At 41.7% G+C, this 5,865-nt stretch overlaps 1 pseudogene; it reads right to left on the bottom strand.

The window, feature by feature from the left end:
• Window positions 1-3,770: 3,770 nt before the first annotated feature.
• Window positions 3,771-4,432, bottom strand: LOC109460979 (uncharacterized; annotated as a pseudogene).
• Between the last annotated feature and the right edge of the window lie 1,433 nt (window positions 4,433-5,865).

The raw sequence follows: 5,865 nt of genomic DNA, 5'->3' as shown, positions 1-5,865 counted from the left end.
ATTTTGTTTAACCATATTAAACGCTTACTAGTTATGGGGGGAAAAGTCTGATTTTCACATTCTCGTTTTACCTCCAATATGTAATTCCATCAAATTCCCCTTCACCAATGTTGCTTCTATCGCTCATGAACCACAAGGTTTTGTTCTCTTATAAAAATATATCAGAAAGATTTGAGAGTTTGAAGCCGTAAGGAAAGTCCTGTGTTAGCCTGAGCACAGGAGCAGAGTGGTGAGGAACATTTTCTTCCAGCTTTCCTCAGACAGCAGCCAGAGCGTCTTCAGCACGTTCTTTTTACAGCTTTTGTGACTCATTTCCTCATTTGTAACACAGAAATAGTAATGCAGTGCCAACCAACCATAAAGGAGTGTTATGAGAATTCTACTCATAAATTAAAACTTTATTTCATATATAATTTTGACCGTATGTATTTATAATACAATACTTTTGGGTTTGAATATCTTATATTATTTTTGGCTCTGTATTTTGTGACTAGAAGCTGTGAACTATACAGACCGTGATGGAAAATCACTCCCTGCACAGTACCCTGGACTGCAATGTCCTTAAAAGGCAACGTGCTGGCTTGAGAATTGAATGATTTCATAACTAACCTGTGATCCTCGTCCACCCCCCACTTCACATCTGAAAGCACGTTTACACAGAGGGAGAAAAGTCTCTTTTTTTCCACATGTTTTCATCTGACAGCTCCTCTTCCAGGTCTCCTAGTTGGAAAGACATTTATTTCTGCACAGGCAGATTATTGCTCCTGGAAGAATGCTTCACGGTCATATAGTGCAGCCTGTCTCCCAGTGCAGGAATTCCCATCTACTTAATTGATAGATGACCTGCCGAAGATGAATTATTTATTGGTTGAGTGTCTGCTGTGTGCCTTGACATCGTGCCAGAGCTCACACACTGGTAGACCCTGAGACAAAGATTCAAATGCAAGTAGTTTATTTGAGAGAGGATCCCAGGAAACACTGGACATGATGGACATGAGACAGGGAAGGGATGGAAGGCAATAAAGGGTTCCTTATCAAACAAGTCACCACTGTGGGCAAAGAGAACTCAATCACAGAAGGGAACTCTGAAAACCATGACTCAGAATTAACCCGACCGAGGGGCAGGGGAACTGGGGTATTTATCCACCAATTCTCCACTGATTCAGGATGCTTTCAAGGGAATTAACTGTCCGGCATTTATAGTTTCCCTGTGCATGGGCACAGTGTGTTCCCAAGGCCAGAAAAAGCCTTCAAGTGGAGATTTTCAGGGGTCAGCTGTAAGTAGCCTTTGATTTTGCAAGTGAATCCGAAGGAAGTTGGGGTGGAGGCCACTAATAGCATCTTCTACAGTAAGACAGAAAGAATTAAGATGCCCTCCCTCTATTGACCTGAAGGAGGGAACAAAACATTCACTCCTTAAACCCAGTAGTGTCCAAGGTGGGGAGGGGTACAAGTGAACAGGCGTAAAGCACTGTGGCAATGAAAGTGACAAGTCTGAGGAAGCACGTGTAAAACCCTGAGTCAAATTGGGAGGAAGATGAGCAATGAGAAGAACAACAGCTCTAGAGGACATCAGGCCATGTCTAGTGGCCAGTAGCCCAAATGATGAGATTTTCAGGAATGTTATGGAAATACCGGCCTTCCCATAGTTGTCTGGCTGAAGTATATGGATGTCTCCTTAGGGAGAAAAACCTGACACAGAGTCAAACCTTGGACAAAGGGATTGGAAGGAAACAGGTGAGTTGGGCAGGGCTTCCACCTCCTCCTCTTTTGGGGAAAGCTGGTTGAAAATCTGAGTGTCAGGGAGCCAGGCAGAAGGGCCAGCAGGGCAAGCTAACCAGGCGCACGGAAGATGCAAGGCCTGGACTGCAGTGCTTGCACTAGACCTGGCACTGTTTGACACCAGTTACTTAGGCCAATGCAAGGGGTGCCAAGCCTGGCCTAAACCCACCTGCCTGCAGTGAAGAGTTACTAATATACAGCTGGGCTGTAGTTTTTTGTTTTTTTTTTTTGGTTATGAGAGGAGTGAGGGCTGAGCCTGCAGAAATCATTAGAAGGAGCTTCTGGGTGCTGGGGCAGCTGGGGTTGACTTCCCAAGGTAAGGCAGCTTGGAGTGAAGCAATCTAGTTTTTAGGATGTTTTTCTCTGGGTTCAACTGAAATTTACCTCTCTCCATCTTTTCCTTGGTGCTAATGTTGCCCTTTGGAATTCCTTGATCAGTCCCAAGAAAGTTTTTTGTCGACATAGTGCCTAGCCCATGGCAGCCTATAAAAACTCCATTTGGGTAGGTGTTTGTGCTTTGTGAGCTATTAGGAAGGTTATGACAAAAATGTTGTAGCTAATATCTCCTCCCCTGGTTTCAGCTAGACTCTTCTACTCTAGGTATTTCCAGGGAAAGCAATTCTGTCATGGACACATGTTGGATCTGTACTGCTTTACCGCCAAGCTCCTCTTCCCTAATCCACTTGCCATTTCAGGCTCACATCAAGGCACTGTCTCAAACCATAATTTCTCCTTTTCTGCCATGACAAACCCATCAGTGGGGTTTCTCCCCCATTGTGATGCTCATCCTCTTACAGAATTTTAAGTGTACTCAACATTTGTTCAGATGATCTCTCATTGAAAGAAACATATTTTGCTACCTTATGAACCTTCCATATGGATCAAGAAGGGCTTTAATTCATTTTATGTTATTTGGAACTTAAAGATTTAAGAATGAATAACAATGTTGCACACATATTGGCAAGTCTGCCTGTGGTCACTTTGGCAAAAATGTGTAAGTGGTACCCTTACATCCTAATTAGGATTTGAAACATTGCTCCTTTTAAAACTGAACGAAGACTTTTATCGTGCACTTTGCTGTATAGTACCACTCCACTACAGACAGGAGACCATTAGGTTAACCTAGAAGTTATAAAAGGGAATTGAAAAGTTCGGCTAAAAGAGCTTATGTCTTTTGAGCTAAACATTTTCTATTTCATTTTAATTGCATGTTTATGGATTTCTGAGAAATTAAAAACGATGTGTTATTATTACAGCAGGCATCCACACCAAAGAGAAAGAGAGAACAAGACATACCAAAGACAGGAAAAGAGCAAGAATGAAAATTCCACAAAAAAATGTCAGAAGAATGGGCATGATTATTATTCTTGTCCAACCAAAAAAAGAGTCAGAAGAAGTGGGGCTTTCTCAGTATAGAGAATAATCTTTCCCCCCCCCAGTCACATGAGATTGTTCCCAACTCTCATTCATTTTATTAGAATTTCTAATGATGTTAAATTGTAATGAATTTTCAGTCATAGCTTCCATTAACAATATAGTTTAAATACTTAAACCTGAAGAATTTACATACACACATATGCTCCAAGTTTAAGGGTAGATAGATAGATAGATAACCCTTTCTTTACCTTAACATTATTGACCCTGAATCTGACTGTATGTGTAGGTAATGTGAATATGTTTCTTTTATAAATGATATTTCTTCTTTTGGCATTTTCAATGGGAACTCCATTCCCATTAATTTCCATTCTACCAAAAAGGGAACTATTTTTAAAGTTAGGTTAAAAATATTGTTTTCTGTTGATCCTTCTTAGTAACTGACATAAAAGTAGGTTATGTCCTACTTCTAGAAGAGAGCCTATGCATGGTGAGGAATACACAGAAGGGATTGTAGTAGAAAAAAATCATTTGTCATTCTCTATTTTCTAAAATATTGAAAATACCAAAGCTGGAATTATTCCTATACATGATTTTGCTTCTTCTAGAGTAGAGAAATGTGGATTTGTGATGAAACCTAAAACCTGGAAAAAAGGTAATTACCATTTAAAAGAAAAAACAAAATTTTCAAAAACTGAACAGCAAACTATGGCAGATTTATAAATGAGGTCAAAAGAGAAATAATCTGAAACATCTGTTGCTGACACGCCTTTAGTGCATATAGTAAAAGTTTCCAAATTAAATAGATCTGACTTTTTAAAAGCTGCATTCTGAACTGTCATTGATAGGTAGAAGGGAAAAAGGTCAGACATTTCAGCAAACCATTGTTGTCTCATAATTTTTCTGATTCCTTTTTGTTTGTTTTGTTTTTCTCTGAAAAAGTTTATTATTACACAGAGATGGACTGGGGCTCCCCTCTCTGTGTAATGGTCCTTCCTGAATGCTGCCTCCCTCGCAGCTGCAAGGACGGTGCTCAGCCCCTCTCTCTTCCTTTTAGTGCAGATGTGCGTCCCCGCCCTTTACTTGATGAACTTCAGGGCCCCGCTGGTCCTTACAGACCTGAGCAGCTCCCCGGCGCCGCTCGCAGGGGGCAAAGCCGCACACCTGCCGGATCACATCCCGCACCAACTTGGCAGCCGTGCCTCGGCTCGCTCACGTCCTCGGTCACCTCGGGGGCCCTTGTGAGGCCCGTGGCCATGGGCTAGTGCAGAGCCATGGCTGTGCGAGGTCCAACTCACCTCAATTTTTCTTATTCTTTTTGAGTAAGGTAAGATTTTTCCTTGACCTTCACAACGCTGTCACATACATTTTATTTAGATTTTCTAAAGCCATTTAGACTGACGCTTCTGGGATTGAGGCTTGGAATGGAATCATCATGGGGGCTGGAAGAATGTTAATTGCATCTAGTAACCCTAAACGCCTCCCAGACATCACTGTTTAATGCTTCCAAACAATCCTGTAAGGCAGGTATTATCCCCATTCCACAGATAACGAAAGATAAGTCTTAGATTATACAACTTGCTGAAAGTGGAACTGGGATTCCAGCAGAGGTCTGCCTGTCTCTAAAGCTAAGGAACCAAATGACTCCCATGTATGGTTAAACAAGCTGATAGAGATAAAGGTGGAGGAAAGGATGGCAAAATAGGGCTCACAATGGGGCCTTTTCCTTAAAGGTGTTATCGAATGAATTGGGGAGTTAAAATTTGAAGTAAGCAATAGGGTGTCAATTGAAGGAAATCATTAAGTGAGGATTCAATTTAGGGCTGACTTTGGAGGTAGGATTTTATTGAGATATTTGAGATTGAGATAGAGTTTAGATTCAGAGTGGAATTTGCATTAAGTAGTGGGAAGGGTTTGGAGCACAGTGATGACAGGATTCACCTGCGCATTTGTTGGACCTACAAACTCTTGGTCTCACTCAGACATGCTGAATCCCTGTCTCCCAGGGAAAGTAACGCTGTTCACGAAGGAACCCAGGGGAGTCTGGTCATCAGGAAAGTAGGGGGACTCCAGGCACTGGTCACAACTCTGGCTTCCCATGGGAATCATGTGGAGCGCTCTTTGTAAATACTCATGTCTGCCCTCCCCACTTAATCATACTATGAGTAGCGGGGGCTATTATGTTTAACAATTTCCCCTGGTGCTTCCAATGGGAAGCCAGGGTTGAAACAGCAGATAGATGATTAGAGATGAAAATAAATTCGTTCTCTCTTCTGAATTCATAAAGCTTTCCAACACACCTCTTTAGATTGGCAATTTTCGCATGCTAATTTATAAATATTTGTACACCTGTTTTTACAATACTGTCGTCCTGAAGGGCAGAGACTTATTCGCTTTATCACCCATATAATTAGCAGTGTGATATTGAGTAAATATATATTTGCTCTGTGCACATAGGCATTCAAAGGACACCCTCGGTAGCTCTGTTCAAGGACAAGGAGATTACCATGTACACCACGTGCATATTCACCCAGCAAAAGGGACTTTTCTATTTGTTTTATGAATTATCAAGATGTACTCAATGCTGAGCATTTTCTTCACCAGTTGGAGTCTGGGGAGCGTGGCCCTCCAAGTTGTTACTTTATTCACACACTTTCCCTGGTGCCAGACCTTTCTGAGCAGGTCCTGCCTTGGCCTTCCCTGAATCCA

Source organism: Rhinolophus sinicus, linkage group LG04, assembly GCF_036562045.2.
Source record: "Rhinolophus sinicus isolate RSC01 linkage group LG04, ASM3656204v1, whole genome shotgun sequence".
NCBI classification, from domain to species: domain Eukaryota; kingdom Metazoa; phylum Chordata; class Mammalia; order Chiroptera; family Rhinolophidae; genus Rhinolophus; species Rhinolophus sinicus.
This window is presented reverse-complemented; position numbering and strand designations above follow the sequence as displayed.